This window comes from Balaenoptera physalus (assembly GCF_965194825.1).
Source record: "Balaenoptera physalus genome assembly, chromosome: 9".
In the NCBI taxonomy this organism is placed as follows: Eukaryota; Metazoa; Chordata; class Mammalia; order Artiodactyla; family Balaenopteridae; genus Balaenoptera; species Balaenoptera physalus.
In genome coordinates this window covers 29,078,607-29,101,497 of record NC_138888.1, presented here as the reverse complement: position 1 = coordinate 29,101,497, position 22,891 = coordinate 29,078,607, and the positions used below count along the sequence as shown (strand labels likewise).

At 39.6% G+C, this 22,891-nt stretch overlaps 1 protein-coding gene across 1 annotated transcript in view; it reads right to left on the bottom strand.

Moving 5' to 3' along the window:
* Positions 1 to 1,783: 1,783 nt before the first annotated feature.
* LOC309666897 (uncharacterized protein) overlaps positions 1,784 to 22,891 on the bottom strand; it is a 232,643-nt gene continuing 211,535 nt past the window's right edge. Inside the window, exons 9-11 of the mRNA XM_082475034.1 lie at positions 8,983 to 9,392; positions 3,231 to 3,447; positions 1,784 to 2,030 (exon numbers count right to left, since the gene is read on the bottom strand). The gene's annotated coding sequence lies outside the window, so the exon portion shown is untranslated. The remainder of the gene's footprint in view (positions 2,031 to 3,230; positions 3,448 to 8,982; positions 9,393 to 22,891) is intronic.

The following is a 22,891-nucleotide window of genomic DNA, read 5'->3' as shown; positions in this document are numbered from 1 at the left end:
ATGATCGTTTATAGCAAATGTCTGCATATTAACACTGTGCAATTTGCTTTAGCCATAAATATTGAAAAAAGAGTCAAGACAAATAAAGCATTTGGTATGAAGAGCAAAACAATACAAAGTTCTCTACAGCTTTATAATTTTAAAATGAAGTGTAGGAAGACATAAAATAGCTTCTTCAAAAGGCTCAACAATATTTCAAACAGAATTTATTGAAGACGCTCACTTTCAGTAACTGTAGAAGTAGAAAATTGAAACGATAAACATATAAAATGAATGGTAAAAGTCTCCCTCGCCCTTTACAGATTCCTTTCCCCTCCTCCCAGGTTTGGACAGCCTCCTAGAAGTGTTTTATGTATCTACAAGCATATAAATCTGTGTATATATTTTTTCAAATCGAATCATACTATAGCCACTATTTTCCATCTAGATATTTTAAACTTTAAAGTGTATCTTAAAGATCTTTTAAATAATTCACTTGCGAATTCTATTATGTAGATATGACAAAACTTATTGATAGGGTTTCTGACAACATTAGATTTCTAGTGTTTTTCCCTCTTATGGAAAAAAAAAAAAACTGGAATAAGTGCCTTTGCACATAGATACCTATTTTTGTAAACAAAGAAGGCTAAATTCCTAGCAATGAAGAACTAGCATATCATTTTAAAGATACTTGAAAAACAAAGTTAAGATAAACATTTAATGAGATTATTTGGGGCAGATTGTTATACTGTGGATCTCCAGGGCCCTTACTTGACATCTTGTCTTCTTAGAGATTAAATTGCAGCATACAGTTTCATAGCAATGAGTTTAAGGCATTGGAATTCCATCACTTACCAGTTAGACAAGGTACTTAAGTTCTCTGCGCCTAGTGTTGCCTAAATGGGGCCATTATGAAAGTCAAATGAGATGCTGAAAGCAAGCATTTTGCACAGTAGTATTTAGCATTAGTAACCTCTCAATAAATAAAATGAATAGTTAATAATTATCTGGTGATAATGACTACTCTTAAGGAATGCCAGACCAGGGTTTCCCAAATTTCCAATTTTTAAACATCGATGTAAGGAATTTTAATTATCCATTCATCATTTACATGGTGTATATTCCCTCTTATGCCTGAAGACTATTATTAATTCTTCTCTGGAAATGTTTTATTCCCAAGTTTCAAGCATCTTGTTTTTTGGGGGTTTTTTTCTCACGGAACTATTTCTCAAACAGTGATGTAGTTTTCACCACCCTGCTTCAGGCCTTTTATCCGGTCTGGGACAAGGCTGGCGGCACATTCCACAAGAAACCTGGTCTGGAACTGGAAGTCGAGAAGAAAAACATCATGTCCCTTTTAAGAATATGTTCACGGAGCATTTAGTAATGAGCACAGAAATGATTGCAAGAATATCTTGGGGTTTGCTGGTGGTCAAGCCCTGGTGACTCGCTTTTCAGGGGCGGGGGTAGAGCTCGTGCCTTCCAATCCTCCAGCTAGAAACCAGCGCCTGCAGCCGGGCTCCTCTGCGGTCTGGGACCTGGCTCTGCCCATCAGGTGGTCCTTATCTGAAGAGGGACGTGAGAAGCAGGAAGGTATGGAATAGTGTACTTATTTGTATTTTTTTCTGGTGAGTGACAGCTGGGGCTTCTGGCAGTACAAGCGGAGCTTCCGGTACCCGGTGTCAACGTGGACTTGGGTCTTCTGGGCCCTGGAACTTGTCTGGAGCAGCGTGCGGGACCGCCAGGCCTGGCACTCGGGCTCTCCTGCAGCCGCTCTGAATGCTGCTCAATTCCTTTGCTGCTGAAACAGGCCGCATGAGTTTTGTTATTTATAACTGGGTGCCTAAAATCCCCCTGTCCCCAAGCCCCAAATCCCTCCCATCTCCTCACCTCACCGTGTGGCAACTCGGTCTTGCCAGTCGCTCAGGCCCCAAATCTTGGCATCCACCTCGACTTCGCTCTTTCTCTTCGTTTCAGCAGCCATATAATTGGTCTTTCTACATAGGCTCTGTGCCCCCGTGGCTTACTGGTAACACAGCTACTAGAAAGATCTTTCAAAAAGTAAGTCAAATGATGCCACTCTCCTTAGAATCTTCTCACGGTCCTCAACTCACTGAGTAAAGTCAATTCTGTGGTGGCCTATGAGGGATGGCCCGCTCGCTTGGTATCCTTCCGACCTTATCAAGTAGACCTTCCATTCTTCACTCACTATTCTCCGCACACACTGACCCCAGGACTACACTGTCCCCAATGACCCACCACCTGCTAAGCGGATCCCACCACACTGCCCCCTTGCTGGTCTCAGAACACATCTGCACAGGTCTAACTCAGGGCTTTCTCATTGGTTCTTCTTCAGCCTGGAGCCTCTCCTCCTGCCAAGATACAACCCTGAAACTACCCTCCCCCGCATTTCCACATTGCATAACCTCTTATTTCTTCAGATTCTCTTCTCTTCTTCCCTAATCTCCCTTGGTGTAACTGTCCCCTCCATCCCTTTTTACTCAGCTCCTGATCTCTTTTACCCTCTATTTTTTTCTACAGCATTTCTTACCCTCCAAAATATACTTGCTGATTTGTCTATCACCCATCTCTCTTCCCATTAGAAAATAAACTCCATGAAGGCAGGAACTTTGGCTCCTGCCATATCCTCAGAGAATATTGCTTCTCTCATAGTAAGTACTCCAAAAATATTTGTTGCATAATTGAATGAATGAATGAATCAATGAATGTGGATGTGTTTGGCATTCTCTACTCTGAGAGTTTATAAGAAGGTTATTACCAGTCACTTAAGGAACTATTGTAAGGGCAGCAACCTTAATGGAAATCAGTCAGAAGCCTTGAAAGAAATGACTGATTTTATCTACATTTTTCATTTTAATGAGAGTGAAAAGTGTCCTATAAGATGCACTGAGGTCTCTCTGAAGGCTTTTCTAAGCTTAGTCAGAGACACCGATGGTATGATTTAAGGGGCATATCATGGCATCACCTGCCCAAATCAATTATTTTCTCTTGTCTATCAGAGTGCCTAAAATTCTCAATATTTCATTATTTTATTTATTCTGTAAATATGCCAGAAGTTAGGATACAGCAGTCCACAAGTCAAAGTCCCACACTTGTGGAGTTCACAGTTTATTTGGGGACAGACTATAAAGACAGTCTTGAAGTGAAGACAGACCTGGCTTCAGATTTTCTGTCTATCTCTTATCGCCTTAGGCAAAGTATCTACCTTTTTCTGACCCGCTTTTCATTACCTGCAAGGTGTGCAAACAATACCTCCAGGGACTGAAAATTCCAAATGCGATGAGGTTTGTGAAGCTCCTGGTCCAGGGTGTGATATACAGTAGATGCTTAGCAAATAGAGCTCTTATTATAGGCAGATGCTTATCAGCCTGAAGATACTCAGATATGGGAACAAAGGAATGGAGTGGAGAGGCCAGAGAGTCTGCTTCATCTTGAAATCCCAGGATTCTGTGAAGAATTTGAAATATTTTGATTTCTTTCTGGTTCAAAAGACCAGATTAGTTAGTGGGGCTGGGGATGACCACCTTCTTGTGTCCTCTGAATATCTTAAAGGTGTTTTCCCATCTCTCTATTTGAAGGGAAATGCCACAGGAAAAGTGTCTTTTGCTTTCAAGCTCCTTACAAGGCTCAAGAAGAGGAAAAATACCCATTCTGAGCAATTAAAACATTTCCCTTAAAGAAGTAGGAGTGGGAATTCCTAGAGTAGCATGTTGAATTTTGTTTCTCAAACACTATTTGAATGCACCCTTTAAGTATTTGCTGTTGGGTGGGTGTTGTGTTGTGTAATGGGATTCGAAGGAGATTTATGAGCTTCTAGAGGGGGCTAAGACTTGTGATTTCTTAAGTGAACATTTTAGGCTGGATAGATGAAGCATTGGCAGCTGATGCCCCAGTAAGTTAAGTGAGCATGCCAGGTATTATCTGATCCAGATTCTGGTTTAAGTTAGGTCCAATCCAGACTACAATCAGTGGTACGTCAGTAAAATAATGTGAATCGGAATTTGTTGTGAGATGCATGACATTTGTGAATCTGTCAGCTACGACAAGCTTTCTTTTGTTTTCTCGTTTTCAGACTCAACTAGCTGAGAAATATCTTTCAAGCCCCTCAGACCTTTATGCAAAGTTGTTCTGATGTACACAGAGACAGGTACTTGTGGTACGTTGATGTTGATGTTTACTCCATTCCTATTCTGAACAGTTGGCTCGAGTCATCACGCCGGTTATGTACGCCAGACTTAGGCAGTGTTTGTCTGATGGAAAAGACTGGTAATTCAACTTCACATCTAAGCACTCCTCACACTATGACACAGCAAAAGAGCCCACAGCAGCAGCTGTTGGAACAACTGCTCTCTTTTCCTCCCAAGTCTGACATTTCCAAGGTAGGATTTGATTACAACTGGCAATACAGAATTATGGGCAAAGAAATGAGGTGCAGAGACCAGAAAATATTAAGAGTGAAAATAACAAGGCAGTGAGGCAGTCTGTGTTACATTCCCTTATCGGGCTGTAAGAAGCAGGCAAAGCATCCTGCTGAGAAATGCCTCCTTGCTTCCAGGATAGAAAAGACTCTCTCAGACCCGGTCCAGTCAGGATACCTCACAACACAGGTGCCAACCTGTGTGATTCCTCTGAAGCGGCCAACATCTCGGGCAGATTCAAATTCCACTACAAGAACTTTTCTGAGAAAATAAAGGAGAAATTCTAAGCTTATGTATACTTATTTATTTATGTACCATTTGGGGACATTTTGGAGAGAAGTCATATATCTCCTGCCACAATTCAATTTCAGTTACATTTGAGCACTTGCTCAAAGTTCAGCATACTCTAATTTGTTTCTTACTCTAAAAAAGTATTATTTCTTTTTGCATGTATTCCTTCCTCCATTTTTTTCCTTTTATGATTTATCACCAAATTTGCTGTTGGTGGCTCTTTTTTCCTTAGATACACTGAGTAAGCTTCAAGAGTTTCCCTTTTGAAGGCTTAAAGCCTAGGAAAAGACAAGCAATAGTAGTAGTGTTAATAATAATACTAGTAATAATAATACATGCATATATGCATGGATATGTATACTATTGCATAACTTACAAAAAGCACTTTTTACACACATTATCTCATTTAATCTTTTTTTTTAATACTTAGATATACTTTTTTTTTTTTTTATAATTCTTTATTTTATTTATTTATTTTTGGCTGTGTTGGGTCTTCGTTTCTGTGCGAGGGCTTTCTCCAGTTGCGGCAAGCGGGAGCCACTCTTCATCGCGGTGCGCGGGCCTCTTACTATTGCGGCCTCTCTTGTTGCGGAGCACAGGCTCCAGATGCGCAGGCTCAGTAGTTGTGGCTCACGGGCCTAGTTGCTCCGCGGCATGTGGGATCTTCCCAGACCAGGGCTCGAACCTGCGTCCCCTGCATTGGCAGGCGGATTTTTAACCACTGCACCACCAGGGAAGCCCTATCTCATTTAATCTTAAGTACAACAATAACATCCAACCCTCCTCTTCCTCCTGGTTACCGTGAGCTGGGCAATGTGCTAAGAACTCTCCATGCAACATCTCTAGAGAAAGAAGAGTCAGGGAAGAAAAGCAATGAGAAGATATATTTTGATATATGTAAGGGACCATGAAGAGTAATTAAACACTAAACCAGGCACGAGCAGTCCCAAGAGGGATGGCTTCTCTGTTGTTAATTCTACTTAGCATTGGGCAAGTGAGAACCTCTTTGGTCCTGGGTTTGCTCATATGCAAAATTAGATTAACACATACGTGCCCTGACTCCCTCACAGAGTTACTCTGAGAATCAAATTAGGTAATATGGGAGAAAATATTTTGTGGTTTGCCAAATGAAGATGGAATATTTCTATTGATTTATTTTTCCTGCACTTGACTTCTGCCCACATTGGTAGCATCAACCTAAACAAAAGCCTCAGTCTATTGAAGAATAGAAACGATAAACATTTTTGAACGGGATAAGATGTTCTAATAGGCTCTCAGCCATTTTACTTTTCTTATAATCAAAATTTATAGGAATTTGTCTGGCAGCCAAATGCCTAAATTACAATCTAATGAGAGTTGAGCTCAAAGGGAACCAAGATTTTATAGGATCTTCTACCAATCAGGGCGTTTTTTATTTTTTATTTTTCTCAAAGTAATGTCTGCAGACAACTTTCATATAAATCACCTGGTGTGATTATAAACATTTCTGATTTCTGCACCCTTCTTTTACCTACTGAATCAGAAGTTTCACGATGGGGCCTAGAAATCTGCCGTTTTTAGAAAGCACACCAGTTGAGACAGGCCCATTAGTCCAAGAACATATTGGCTAAAGTTTGCAAGTTGTAAGAGGACATTTGTTCCTCATTTCTTTCCAGAAGTAACAAGATTTCTCTAACAACATTTTATTAAAAACAGATACGTGTGCTTATGTGAAATAAAAGCAGAACTGCATCGGTGTGCAAAATTTGACGTCACTTTCTTGAAAGCACTTTGAAGTAATGTTTTCTCAGCTTTCTTTAGTTGGGTGGTACATTCATAAGAGAACTTTGGAAAGAGTTTTCTCTTCCAGTGTTATTTCTGGCCTCCGCTCAAGAAATAAACAATCTCATAAGCAATTAAATTGATAACCAATAAGTAACTCTCCACGTGAGGAGGAGGCCTCAACTCATTTGAAGCAAGAATATTAAAAGTCTCAAGATGTTAGCAGTTTGTACTGTATGTTGACATAAAAAAGTGGGGCTTTGCCTTTGGTGTTCAGTGAGTATGAAATAATGTAATGTTATTTCAGAAGCTATAGGCATATCATCAGTCAGCTTCATGGAACATAAAGTTGATAGAGATTAATCAGTATTTGGTCCACATACATTTATTGAGCAAAAACTATGTGCCTGGCACTAGTGCAGATCTAAGGCTAGAGGAATAAATAAAGCAAACAGGTTCCTTAGCACTTATCTTCTAGCAGGGGAGGCAGAAAAATAAAGAAAAAGCTAATATTTAACAGTTCTAACATCGCAGGGCACATTCGAAGATGATAAGAGCAGTGGAAAATGGTTTATTCTGAGTCTACTATGCTGAATTTTAAAATTCTGAAAACTAGAAAACTAGAAAATGATCCACTTCATCACACACACTGATGGTCCCTTTACAGTACAGTCGATACCTATAGTTCTGATTGATCTCTTTTATCCCTGAGGCATAACCTGTCTGCTTGTCATTCCTGACCTTCTTTCACAACTGTGCCCTGTGTAAGGATGCTCAGAAAAGCAGCCCGTCAGGAGATTTGTTTTCTGTTCCCTTTTAGGACTTCTAACTCAGGCAACCAAAACAGTTTGAACCAGTTAGAGCATCAGAGCCATTCCCTGGACTCAACCCAGAGTCTATGGAGATTCAGTTAGCTTCAGGACTGCAAACTAATACCCACGTGTACCAGCCAAAACATCCTTTTTTTTCCTCTTTGCTGCGTTATCCATACTTAAAGTAGTAATATGACCACATTTCAAAACCTTCTTGCAGAAATTTCTTGGAAAAGAACATGCAGTTGATCTGTGCCTATGAAGTCTCTGTTATTTTAGGGGAGAAAACCCCACCAAACCAAAAAACCCACCAACGGCTCCTTTTCTTTTTTTTTTGTACAACCTGACATTTCAGACCAAAGTGGGGAGCCATGTTTTTCAGAGATACATGAGCACAGAGAGGACGTTGCTATTCTGATCAGAAGAGTTTGATAGGTGTGTTTTGGTTTGATTTAATTTTTCATTTTTGTCTTTCTGCTTATAGAAAAATGTTCTCTGGGGAAAATACATATTAAGGTTAAATCTCACATGGATTAATGAACTACCTACAAATTGCAGCCTTCACCAATTTTTAATAAAAGAGCACCATCCGCCTCACGCTAAACTGTAAAAACGGATTCCATTTTCATAATATTACTGTTATTCTACGGAACAGTGCTGTTAGAAGAAATCCCAGAAGCAAACACAGTACAAACCACAGAGCAGCTATGTAGAGGTGGCTTCTAATCATAATTGAACATAAACAAGAACAAATAAATCAAGGAAGAAACTCCTTCACTTCTGCTGACCTAGAGATGTCAATTTTAAAGCCAGATAAATATCAAGCAACCTGCAAGAGAAGTTACACAGCAGCCAAGAGAGTGACAGTCAAGCCCATCGTGGCTGGGAACACTCGGATGTAGCAGAAGCACAGGAGCTTGATTTTGAAATCAGATTCCATATTTGAAACTGCTGGCGTTCCCGACTTAAACTCCTTGGTGGAGATGCTAGCTTAGTGTGCACATCGCCTAGACTGATGGTGGCAAACAGCCTCTGTGCAAGCAACTCACCTCCCAGCTGCAGGCACAGAGCTGTGCTGAGGGCATATCACAGGGACAGAGCCAGGGCAGGCAGGCATGACTCTGGGAGAGAGAAAGGGCTGGAGTTTTGGGGGTTTGTCATCTCGCGTGTGTTTTTAAATATAAAAGTGAATTTTGGAAAGCTGATGGGAGTTGGATTTTCAGCTGAGACCTCATTATGAGGAAATGCCGCGCTGGCAATAAATGTCCTCCTGAGCTAGTGACCCTCAAAATGCTGAACTGGGGTCAAAATCATAATTTGGCAAAGGTCACGTGTGCTGCTCTTCTCTTGTGCCCATCCTTTGTCTGAGGCTGTTTTGCCAAAGATTTCACCTTCCAGCACTGAACATATTCACCTTGAAGAGGGAATAGCTAGCTGATGGAAAGGGCCAGCTCAGAAGGCAGCTGGGGTCCTTCAAGCTGCTTTGGAGCTGTGCCCAGGGCCTAAATGTGCCCCCCTGCATCATTTAGGTGTAGGGCAGAGGAGACAGCTTTAAACATAAACACTGTTTTCTTGTTGCAACATTACCTGAGTCCCAAAAAAAATCACCGTTTTCATCAGCACTGAGTTCCAAGGAGTCACTTGAGTGATAAGACAGTGCCCCTGTGGCAATTTCAAGTACGTGATTTGGTTTAACTCACACGCAGAAGGCCCAAGAATTGCGGAATCAGAACAGTTGGCCTAGCTTCTCCACAATATATCTTCCGGACGTGAGTATACTAGTCTTCTGTTAAACAAGGAGTCTTACCCCGTCTGAAATGCTAAGCATGTGTCACCCTGAAAGAAAACATTTACAGTCATATTTTCCTGAGTCTGATTTCCGAGAAAATGTCTTCCATTGTTTTAAGAGAGAAACTAGGAAGTAGAAAATTATTTCTCACCAAGCCATGGCTTTTCTTTTTCAAATGTACCTTTGCATCTCGGCTTGGGGAGGGATGCAAGTGTCTTTGCTTCACTGCTCATCGCCCTGGGCTCGTGCCTTGGATGTTTTTATCCCATCATCCAGATAGTTCAAATCAGGAGTGAGGTGCATTCGAGCTGGGCTTCTACTCTGAAAAGAAGATAATCCCTTAATGACTGGTCAGCATTCTCATCCCAGCGAGTGTGGCCTTTTAGAAGCAGAGGTTGCTCTGAATTTGCACAAAATAACTTTGGGGACAAATGAAAGCCGAGTTTGGGGTATCCTCATGGAACCCCCTCCTTGCCTGCTGTTCCTAGCTTTTGTTTCCTCATGTGGACATGGCAAAACAGTGACTCTTCAAAGAGGTATTTAGTTCCGAAAACATTTGGAGTTAGGGCAACATTTGCATAATTCTATTAAAAGGCTTATATCTCAGCTTTGAAAATATTTGAGAAAATGTGATTTGGGGGAGAGAAAGTCTTATCTTTTGGCCCAGAAGGTGCTTCGTGGAACTAAGCTCGTTAATGTTAGGAGCGCATATTAAGCACCAAAAACTAAAAAATAGAGAGCCTGGAAGGGTTTCTTTGGTCCCTCTTCAAGTCCCCAGTGGTCTGAAGCTTAAGCGAGAGATGGATTTTCTGTTTCTTTCATAGAATTGCGAACTTAGAAGCCAGAGTCATGTTACAGTGATGGGGAACACAGGTGTGTTTCTATAGATTTTAAAGTAAAATTTATTGGTTCCTTTCAACTGAGGACAATTCATTTTGGTGTCATTACAGACTTGAGAAGATCTTCCATAGATCAAATTCGTCATCATGCCTATTTTGATCATATGATGCTGTCCATCCTTCACAGGTTGACAGCCAGTTGGCAGACAGTTTTCATATTCAGCTTCTAAGAAAGGAACCCAACACCTTCAACAGTGTAAATATTACAACACCAATTACAATTAGAATCCCTCCTAATGTAGCGTACGTCTCCATTAAACCAGCTGCTGGTCCAGGAGCCATAGGCCGCATGTCCAGATGGTGGCATGCTGTCGAGAAAGGTGCCTGAAGACTAAACCTGAGAGTGCACACACCCTCAGAAGCCACCATTCTAGAACTTTCTAGAGGCTTACGCCTACCCTCCTCTGTCAGGACTCATGTCTCATGCAGAATATACTAAAGTCTGGGGACCTGCCCTGATATATGTCTTCATTTTTTTTCCATATTCACCTGAATTGTTGCCAGAACCAGAATAAGACTTTTAGACCTCCTAAGCTATTAAGCACATAAACAAAAATACAATTTTATTTTTTGAAATAACATAAAATGTATAAGTCTAGCAGAACAACTTGTCTTTTCTAGGTGATTTCTTGATTATAAAATTCTCAGTGCATTCATTAAAGTGGAAAATTTCTGATGTTTGTTTATTTATGACTATAGGGTCATCCAGCAGTGACTGTTGGGATAGAATGTACTTGTTGGCCATGGTCCCCCACAATCTTTTCTGCCCATCAGCATAGCACAATGACTCATATTTGCTTTTCGGTATTGAAGATTTTGCTGGGTCCTAATTATATTTCATATCTAACGTAAAGCCTTTTCCAGATGGTTTTGTGATTCTCCTTCTCTAACCGACCCTAGGTTTCACTCCCCTTTCCTGACAAATGACCTCCCTTACCATGTTTTCCACCCATCTTGCTATCTGACTCCAAATTACATTAGATCAATGTTTAATTTCTTGAAATAAAAAACATTTAGGAATGTTTTAAAATAATTTTTTAAAAGCAACTTATATGTAGCTGGTAATGGCTCTGGGAAATTACACACATTTGGCTATCCCTGCATAAATGCATGTGTAGTGCTTTGTTACATATGTAACAAAATTCACATGTTGAAGACTGTTTGGACAGAAGTGGAACTCTGTTAACTAGAGTTGCGTTTTTAGGATTGAGGCCTGAGAATTGTGTTCTTATTATGTAATACACAGGCAAAGTTATGTTTCTGTACCTGACATGGGGCAAAAATTTGCAATGTTCAGCCAATATTGCCACCTGAGGACGCAGAGAGCAAAGAAACAAAAAGCCCTAATCAGATTAGAGTTTAATGAACCAGTCTCAGGCTGGTTGTGAACTCACGATTGCCAAGCCATTCCAATGAATAAACAGTGGAACAAAACTTGGAGAACAAAAATTCTTCTTAATTATTTGCATTCTTTTGGTAGCTGTAATTATAATTACAGGCAATTTTTCATTGCCTGTTACAACTTGTGCCCATGATGGTATATTTTTAAGTTGTTGTTGCAAGATAGTTATGATAATCATTAAGATGGGCGTAATTTCTTTCTGAAATATGTAAAGGATAATAGAGATGTACGTTTCAACTTAACTAGAATTTGTAAATGAATGGCAGTTCCAGGTTAGTTTTTATATAACTTAGTAAACTATCGCTAGACTTATAATACACCACACACACTATATTGTATTATAAAGTACATAGAATTAAAATACTAGAAATTCTCATAGCTAATATACTTATATATTTACCCTTTATTCCTAAATATGGATTTTTAAGATAAGATTTTTTTTCCTGATGATTAAAATGTTTATTTTAGAAGAGACGGAAAATACACAAAAATAAAAGGAAGTCAGTAAGAATTACCCGTAATCCTACAACCCAGAGATATCCACTCTGTTGGGTTGGAGTGAATATTAACTCTGCTAACTAGGTACAGGTACCCTTTAGTCTTTTTTTTCTACAGATTTTATTCCACAAAATTGGTATCATACTATAACTGTTTTGTAGTTTTATTTTTTTATTGAAGTATAGTTGATGTATAATATTATATGTTATAGGTGTACAATATAGTGATTCACAATTTTTAAATGTTATGCTCCATTTATAGTTACTATAAAATATTGGCTACATTCCCCTTGTTGTACAATATATCCTTGTAGCTTATTTTCTACCTAGATTTTGTACCTCTTAATCCCCTACCCCTATATTGCCCCTCTTCTCCTCCCTCTCCCCACTGGTAACCACTAGTTTGTTCTCTACATCTGTGAGTCTGCTTCTTCTTTGTTAAATTCATTAGTTTGTTATATTTTTAAGATTCCACATACAAGTGATATCATACAGTATTTGTCTTTCTCTGTCTAACTTATTTCACTTAGCGTAATGCCCTCCAGGTCCATCCATGTTGCTGCAAATGGCAAAATTTTATTCTTTTTAACTTTTAAATATATATATATATATATATATATATATATATATATATATATATATATTATTTTTTCTGCCAGCTACTGTTCTTTCACATCACGTTTTTATTTTTATTTTATTTTTTTTTAACATCTTTATCGGAGTACAATTGCCCTACAATGGTGTGTTAGTTTCTGCCTTACAACAAAGTGAATCAGCTATACATATACAAATGTTCCCATATCTCCTCCCTCTTGCATCTCCCTCCCTTCCACCCTCCCTATCCCGCCCCTCTAGGTGGTCACAAAGCACCGAGCTGATCTCCCTGTGCTATGCGACTGCTTCCCACTAGCTATCTGTTTTACGTTTGGTAGTGTATGTATGTCCATGCCACTCTCTCATTTTGTCACAGCTTACCCTTCCCCCTCCCTGTATCCTCAAGTCCATTCTCTAGTAGGTCTGCGTCTTTATTCCCGTCTTACCACTAGGTTCTTCATGACCGTTTTTTTTTTTCCCTTAGATTCCATATATATGTGTTAGCATACTGTATTTGTTTTTCTCTTTCTGACTTACTTTACTCTGTATGACAGACTCTAATAACTCTATCCACCTCACTACAAATAAGTCAATTTCGTTTCTTTTTATGGCTGAGTAATATTCCATTGTATATATGTGCCACATCTTCTTTATCCATTCATCCGATGATGGACACTTAGGTTGCTTCCGTGTCCTGGCTATTGTAAATAGAGCTGCAATGAACATTTTGGTACATGACTCTTTTTGAATTATGGTTTTCTCAGGGTATATGCCCAGTAGTGGGATTGCTGGGTTGTATGGTAGTTCTATTTTTAGTTTTTTAAGGAACCTCCATACTGTTCTCCATAGTGGCTGTATCAATTTACATTCCCACCAACAGTGCAAGAGTGTTCCCTTTTCTCCACACCCTCTCCAGCATTTATTGTTTGCAGATTTTCTGATGATGGCCATTCTGACCGGTGTGAGATGATATCTCATTGTAGTTTTGATTTGCATTTCTCTAATGATTAATGATGTTGAGCATTCTTTCATGTGTTTGTTGGCAATCTGTATATCTTCTTTGGAGAAATGTCTATTTAGGTCTTCTGCCCATTTTGGGATTGGGTTGTTTGTTTTTTTGTTATTGAGCTGCATGAGCTGCTTGTAAATCTTGGAGATTAATCCTTTGTCAGTTGCTTCATTTGCAAATATTTTCTCCCATTCTGAGGGCTGTCTTTTGGTCTTGTTTACGGTTTCCTTTGCTGTGCAAAAGCTTTTAAGTTTCATTAGGTCCCATTTGTTTATTTTTGTTTTTATTTCCATTTCTCTAGGAGCTGCATCAAAAAGGGTCTTGCTGTGATTTATGTCATAGAGTGTTCTGCCTATGTTTTCCTCTAAGAGTTTGATAGTGTCTGGCCTTACATTTAGGTCTTTAATCCATTTTGAGTTTATTTTTGCACATCACAATTTTTTTTTTTTTTTTTTTTAGATTTAATGATTGATTGATTGCTACGTTGGGTCTTCGTTTCTGTGCGAGGGCTTTCTCTAGTTGCGGCAAGCGGGGGCCACTCTTCATCGTGGTGCACGGGCCTCTCACTATCGCGGCCTCTCTTGTTGCGGAGCACAGGCTCCAGACGTGCAGGCTCAGTAGTTGTGGCTCACGGGCCCAGCTGCTCCGTGGCATGTGGGATCTTCCCAGACCAGGGCTCAAACCCGTGTCCCCTGCATTGGCAGGCAGATTCTCAACCACTGCGCCAACAGGGAAGCCCCTGCACATCACATTTTTAATAGCTGCATAGTATTTTTTCATGTGTATAGTAAAATTTCAAAAATGACTCAGACTTGACAAGAGTTACAAGGGAGAATTTAGAGCTTCAGGCCATAGCTGCCATGGCAGGTTGATGATTGGGTTGCAGCCTCTTATTTAAGTTGGAGCTATTATTTTCTTTGATTTCCTTTGAATATCTTAATTATTTTTAAAACATTTTTATTGGAATAAAATTGATTTACAATGTTATGTTAGTTTCAGGTGTACAGCAAAAGTTATACGAATACATATATCCACTCTTTTTTAGATTCTTTTCCCATATAGGCCATTACAGAGTACCTTTGAATACCTTGAGGTGGTCAAGCCTTCTTCTGTTTGTTCTGTTCCAAGTGCAAGGCCCTACCATTGCTCATTATTTTATATCTGCCTACTGCATGCATTTTAGTTTCCCACCTGAGTTTGCCACCTTTGATATAGAATGCACAAGAGTTAAGGGAAACATTAAAGGAATTAAAAATGATTGAAAATGACTTTTCTGAAATGTCAATCCCAGTTTAAGTTGTAGTTTTATTTTTTTATTGAAGTATAGTTGATGTATAATATTATATAAGTTATAGGTGTACAATATAGTGATTCATTTTTTTCACTGTTAGGCACAGCTGTTTCATCCCATGGAACTAGCATGACTTGTCCTCTGTGGTTTCCAGTGGGTGCTTCCAATGTGCTATTAGGAAGGGAAAGAGGACAAGAAATTAAAAAGATGGGTTCTGATGGCTTGGGCTTAGTTCTCTTGGGAGCACCTTACCCAGAAGTCGTTGTTTCTGTTTTGTCCTGGACAGGGTCAACTATGCTGTGGTAACAAATTAACCCTGAAATCTCTGTGGCTCAGCAAAAAAAAGTTTATTTACTGCTCCCATAGAGACTGATGGAGACTGGCAGGGAATCCCCTTCATCCACGACTCAGCCATGCAGGTGGCCTCCATCTTGTGAGGATGCCATCTCAGTATGTGACTTTCAAGGTTGCTGCTATGGAGGAGGAGAAGGATATAAACTCACACCAGCCTTTAACGGCCTCATCCTAGAAATTATATGTGTCTCTACTGCTCCCAATCCCTTGGATAGAACTAGTAACATGATGGGGGGCAGGGAGTGGGGAGCTGGGAAATATCTGGAGTTCATGGATATTGATGAGTGTAGTCTGTGCCACCTTATCTTGTATCAAACCACAGAAACTAAATTAAGATCTTCTCAGTGGATGAGAACAGGAAATCAAAAGGGTTGTTGGGATCAGAGAATCTGGAGTAACCAGTAAGACCATTAAGACCTGAGAATCAGAACCTGAGAATGAAGAAGTGTTCAGAGTGGGAACAAACTGGCCCACACAGCTACTGGATGTTGGTAACCAGATACAGTGAGACCAGAGAGAAGATACGGCCCACGAAGCCATGACCTTACTGCCTCTGACTTGGATTCTTTGGAAGTGTGGTTTCCAAACCTGGTCACTCAGGTTTAGAAAGCTTTAGAAGAGACTTTAGAAAATGTGGAATTCTGGCTCCACCTGAGTCTACCGAAAGAGAATCTCCTAAAGAATATCTTACATATATTATATTTTTAAAGCTCTTTCTGATTATTCTGATGTGCCCAAGCTTTGAAAACTCATTGCTTGGAAAAGAAGGAGGTAGAAGACGTCCTTAGGAGGAAGTTCCCAATGAGTGAGCCTTAGAAAGGCAGTGGCAAGAGCCACGCCAGAAGGAAGCCCAGTTTATGGTCCTGTTGTTGGGTGATGGTTAGCATCACAAAGGGAAGTAAATTCAGCTCTGAGTCATGGTACCTTGAGTAGAACCACCTCAACCAACTACCTGGTCAGATACTTAGTACCTAGATGGCGATCACACTTCACAGACCCACCAGGCTGGAATGGTCTGACTTGGCTAGCCACTGCTTCTTGGTCAAGAAATTACTAGGTAGCACAGCACTGTGCTAGATATGCAGAGGTGTCTGAAAAATCCAATGCAGATAAATCTCCAGTTCTACACAGAGCACAAGAAGAAAATCTGACTTTTGCCTAATGGCTGGAGTTTTAACATACAGTGCCTGGTTTTACATATGGCTTTCTCTAGATATATCAGGATACAGCAAGACCAAAACCTGAGGTAAGTATCAAAGAAGTAGTAGGTAAATATTGTTTCCAAAATGAAAAGTGGAGGGCAGAGCTTGGGGTGATGTCTAAGTCAGTTAATGGATATCCAAATATAAGATCACTCAGCTGAGCAACAAATGCACCAAATCAGAGTTATGAAATGGAAATCAAAACCAGGACCAGGCAGAGACATATGTATTAGCCGGTGTCATGAACTCAAGGAAGAAATGTGAACAGTCCATCTTAATTCTAGCGGAAGTCCAGCTGGTTTGTAGTTTTTTTATATCACCAGAACATGCCTTCTTACTCCATATTTTTAAACCTGCTGGAAGCACAACTGACTTTAGAATCTTCCCTCTTAGCCTTATGGTTATTTCTAAAAGATTATTTCCATGCTTTATACAACTGCTCTGTTAGTGGTAGCCACTGTCACGATCCATTAAGACCACAGCAGTGGATTTTGAAAGTGATTCCTCTGGTTTCCTTTTACTCACCCTGTATTTGCTTAAAAGTCCTGCAGGTGGCTGGCTGGTCAAGCTGGGAGGGTAGAGTTTGGGTGATGTCTGCTTCTGAGTCACGTTCCGGGACATGTGGGTATTTTTAGGCTAAAGGAAAAAAATCCAATAGACATGCAGGGAGCCTTCCTCATCTACCTGAAGGAACAGACTTGCTCTATGCTGTTTTAAAAAGGCCAGTATTTTGAAATTCCAAAGAGACAGTTTCAAAATGAAACATCTTACACATTTAAGCCATCCATCAATGATATCAGCTTCCTGGGGTATTCTTGAGCTCCTTGTCCTCCACCAAATTCTAAATGTTTGAGCCCCTCAGATTTCAGTTTGGGGCTCTCTTTTCCTTCTACACAACTTTTTAAAGCACCTCATCCAGTTCCATTGTATTGAATGCCATATATGTGTGATAATGAACCCATGATTTTCTCCAGCCAAATATCATCTCTAGCCTCATATATTTAACCACCTCTATGACCTTTCACTTGAATGTTTCATGCGCATCTCAAACTTAATATGTGAAAAGTAGAATTCTTTGCTCCTCCTCCTCATCCCCTTATCCCAAAGTCTTATTGTCCTCTGTCTGCCCTAGCTCAATCCATGGCACCATCATCTACCTGTTACTTAGCCCCAAATTCCTGGCCTCTCTCTGCCTGTCACACTCAAAACACTTCAAACCGATTGCCTACACACTTGGACAGGAAACACAAGTGTATTATTCATTGGGTTTCCTTAAACCACTGGCACACAGTAATAATATTTGATGAATAAATAAAAGATGTAGAATATTCATCTGGAAGAAATACTAATAACCCCTGTAATTTATGGAGCATCTACTATGTGCTAGGGGCTTTAAATATTATAAATCTATTCCTAATAACAACTCTTCAAAGAAGGTAGACAAGAAAAAAGGCTCACAGAACTATAAGTTTTGAATGGTTTTGCTTTTATGAAATTTCACTGGACACTTATGACAAAAGGCTTTATATGGCATCATGGCACACATAAGCATAGTTCTGAGTGTTTTCTATACATATATTATCTCATTTAAATCTTACTAATAACTCTAGGGTAGGTTTTACATACCATTTTGTAGATGAGGAGACTGAGGCTAATAGAAATTAATCAACTTGAACTAGGTCAAATATTAGCCAGGAAATGATATGACTGGTACTTAAGCCCCAGTTCATTTGGCTCCTGAGACTACATATTTCTCTGCTTTATCATAGAATAATCTCCATCAAGGGTACCATTGAAGCAATGCCAACATTTTACGAAATGTTGCAGTAGATGACCTTTTGAGCTTCTTCTAGTTAGAATTTTCATAATTATATTGTGTAAAAAATCCTTTTATTTCTTTAAATAGCACTTCATTACTCTACCACTTAAAAAAATAAAAATAACTTTGTAAATTTCATAGAAAATCTAGAAATGTTCTAAACCCACACAAAAATTCCACCTGATATGGTGGTAAAGATCTCCCTCTTTTTTTGTTAGTCTTGGCATATTTCAAAATAGGATTCCCATCTTGTTAATATCTGGACCAAATTAACCAGCCTGGCAATGATTCCTAGAGCCACGCTAGCAGATACACAATGCAGGACACCACCCCAGGGCTGACTCACCACACAGAACATCTAGTCACTCAAGGAGTGTTGTTCTTAATGATCCAAATTTACTGAGAGCTATTCTGAATACCTCTGGACAAAAAAGACCTTATTACAATTAGCATATTGTTAAAAAGAGAAATGTCGATGCTAAAATTCTCTATCTGTATTTAGCTCATTTGAGTACTTACTTCTATTCGTTATAGTTATACAGTTATATGGAAATCATTCTATGCCAGCTCCTCCATTCCCCCATCATGTTCAAGAAGGAAATTAACAGCGATGCCCCACGTGACAAATATTTGCAATAAGAAAAGAATACTATGAGAGTCAAGTGAAATAACAGGGAAACTTGAAACACTGGGAAAGCGGTGTCGATTTTCTGAGCAACTCAAGATGCTCAGATGCAATAAGCCTATGTGTGAAGTCAGGAGACTGAGGCTGAGGAAGAAGCACCAAGAAATCTTGACTTCTTTTCTTGCCCAGCACGAAAGGTCTTAAAGCTCTTCAGCATAGATGTTACTTTTCCTTCCTGTAAATCTGTATCAGGCTCTCAGCTAATCAGGACAAATTGCTCTTTACATTCACGGGGCCATAGCATTCTGAATAATTTTAGAAATTATTTGCCGCCACGTAATGATAGCAGGTACTTATCCAATGCTTACCAGTTGCTGTTCTAACTAGAGCCGGGGTTGGAATGCAGGGAGTCTAGCTCCACGCTGTGCTCTTATTCATCACACTGAACTGCCTCCTCCGTGACACACTATCTCAATAAGTCCCCTAGTTAGAGGACCCATCTGTTTGCAGCTCACTCTGGTGTGGAAATGGAGCCACATATCGAATCAGGAAGTTTCATCTCCACCACCGACAAAGGGTCCTTGAGTCACCCACATCACTCACAGGTCAGCTGAAATCCACAACTTTAGAACGAATGTCACAGACCTGGCTCGTTGCAAGGGTGTAGGGAGGATGGTGCGAGGCGGAAGTGAGGGGAACCCCCCACTGCGATGTCCCGGGAGGTGGATGGAATTATAGAGGAGGGATCTTGAGAGGGGTGTGGTTCAAGAAGGTGAGAGTTTGAACTTTCCCTCTCCTATTTTAGGAATGCTTCTAAAACTGTTCTTGAATTTTAAAATATAGATGTTTGCTTTATTTAAACATCTGGTGTTTCTGCTTTGGGCCAAGTGAGTGGATAGGATGGCAACGGAAGGGAGGTATATCACATCCCATTGCTTCAGTGGATCCCACGCAAGAACATGCATCTGTTGGGTTCATTCAGACTCCAAGCCTGGGAGGTATCTAAAGTACAGGAGAAGAGTGGCTAAAAGGGAGAGCTCAGGTGAGAGGGACATACCATTCTGCTTATGTCTGCAGGTTAGAGGAGCACTTTTGAAGCTTTAGTGTGCATTTGAATCACCTGGAGATCTTGTGAAAAATGCAAATTCCCATTCAGCAGATCTGCAGTATGGCCCGAGACTCTGCATTTCTAACAAGCTCCCTAGTGATGCTGATGCTTCTGGCCTGTAAACCACGTGTTCAGTAGCGAGGAGCTAGAGGACGTGTTAACTGTGTGGCAGAGGGACCTTATATGCCTGAGTTACACATATATTTTTCATCGCCCTTCCCTCTTTATTCTCTTGGTCTCATATCCAGTTGCTTAGAGAAGAACTTCCATTCCTCTTGTCATATGTCCAGAGGGAACATCCATAAAAATAATACCCCTGGCTTCTCTGTTGGTCACACTCAAATCACCTAAACCAATTACCTTCAGATTTGCACAGGGAACATAAGCATATTATTCATGGTTCCCCTCAAATCCCTGGCACATAGAGAGAAGGGGATCGGGAATGGTTGTCCTTTCTCTCTATGCTGTACAGTATAAGACCAGGTAGATGGCACTTTCCTCTGGCCCTAGGTGCATCTGCTTCCTCATCCTGGGACAGCTGTACATTTTGTCAACTCCAGTGATGTCCTCCACTGCTGTGAATAATAGAAGATATGGTCTATTAAAAGGCGATGCTGGGGCCAAAGCTGAAGGAAGACTCCAGAAGTAGTGATTGTTTAGTCCAAATGCCCAGAAAGATTAGTCTGCTTGAGCAAGCAGCATGGGCAATCCTCTGCTCTGCGTCTCTGAGTTTACCAAGGGAAAATCTTGAGAGCATCCAACTTAAGCTCTGGTTAGAGGAATCATTTAAGAATCTTTTCCTCCTTGAAACATCAGCAAAGAGGATGATTATTTGCATTGTCCAAACTATTTTCATAAGATATGCAATGGAATTAGGAAATCCAAATTTAGATTAGGTGCAATGAAACTGTCTTCCTGAGAGAGAAAAGGTAATTATAGAAAGGCCTTTCAAAGAAAAGTGATGGAAACACTTGCTAATGTTTCCCCGAGACCTTCACAGAGCCGAGTGACAGGGAGAGGAAGCTGGTCTGGATAACCTATTACTTCTTTCCCCAGGGCAGTTTCATGACCGGAGTTACCAGTGTAGAGAGCCAAGACAATGAGTGGAACCAGGCCATGCGTGGGACCAAAATAAACTGGGCTAATGCTCTGACTGTAAGGAATGGCTTGGTGCCCGGACGCCACCTGTGAACACTGAGCCCCCTAGACCCTGCCCCGCCTTCCCGGAAGGCAAGATTCCCTCACATGCTACCACCCCACCAAACCACATCTAGTAGGACAGAAACCCGAGTATGTTATTACAACATTCTTATAATATTTCCCTGGATTTCCTTGAGTTTATTTTCTCTTAAAAAAATTTTTTTTTGAACATGGCTCAAAAATTAAAACTATACAAGAATGTACGCTGAGAAGTGTCACTTTCCTCTGTCCCCACCCACCACCTTCTCCCCACGCACACTCTAAGTTATTACTGAATTTCTATTTATCTTTATATTATTGTTTATGCATATCCAAGTAAATATTCTTATACCTCTGTTTCTTGTACAAAAGATTGAGTTTACTCTTCTATGCTTTGCTTTTTTTTCATTTAAAAATGTAGAGATTTCCCCATAGCAGTATGTAGAAATCCTCCTCTTTCTTTTTGACGGTCGCATAGTATTCCAATATATAAATGTTTTAGTTTTCATTCAACCAGTCTTCTAGTTGCTGTACTCTTGCATAGTTTCCAGTCTCTTTTATTACAAACAATGCTGCAAGATGCAAACTTTTGCATATGCTATTTTGTTTGGGTACAGGTATAACTAAAAGCTAGATTCTGGGATCCAGTTTCCCTGACTTAAAGGGTAAATGCATTTGTAATGTTGATATTTCCAGTCTCCCTTCCTTAAGAATTGTAATTTTCTTTTCTCCCTCCAAATGTGTGAGAATGCCTGTTTCTCTACATCCTTACCAAGAGAATGTGTGTCAAACTTCTGGATTTGGCTAATCCAATAGAGGACAAATGTTGTCTTAGAGTAGTTTTAACATTTGATCTCTTATCATGAGTGTGACAACATATTGTCATAACTTTCAGAGACATTTTAATTTATTTTTCTGTGAACTTTTTATTCATGTCCTTTGCCCATTTCTATTTTTGGTGGGTTTTTAATCTTGATTTCTAGGAGCTATTATATATTAAGGAGATTAGCCTTTATTTATGGAGAACAAATTTGGAGGACTTACATTACTCAATTTCATAATTTATTATAAAGCTACAGTGTTCAAGACAGTATGGCAATGGTATAAAGATAGACAATTAGATCAATGGAATAGAATCCAGAAATAGAACCACACTTACATGATCAATGGATTTTCAACAAAGGTGCCAAGGTAATTTAATATAGGAAGGACAGTCTTTTAAACAAATGTGCTGAAATAATTGTATATCTCTATGAATTAAAAAAATTAACCTTGACACTTATGACATTTTATAAGCAAAAGTGAACTAAAATGGATCATAGACCCCAATACAAGAGCAATAAAACTCATAGATAAATGCATAGGAGAAAATCTTTGTGATATTGAGTTAATCAAAGATTTATTAAACAGGGGACAGAAAACATTGATTATAAAAGACAACATTGCTAAAATCGACATTAGCAAAATTAAAAACTTATGCTCTAGAAAGACACACTGACTGAAGGAAATAAAAGGCAAGCTGTAGATTGAGAGAAAATATTTGCAAAGCATATGTCTGTCAAAGGGCTTGTTCCAGAATCTATAAAGAATTCTTACAATCCCATAGTAAGCAGACAAACACAATGAAAAATTTGGCAAAAGATTTGAACAAATTCTTCACAAAGGGAGATATACAGATGGCAAATAAGCATATGAAAGTATACTCAACATCTCTAGTCATCAGGGGAATGTAAATTAAAACCACAATGAGATCCCACTACATGCTCACTAAAATGGCTAAAATTAAAAGGACTGGCAATACCAAGTGCCAATGAGAAATGTGGAGCAACTCTAACGCCCAC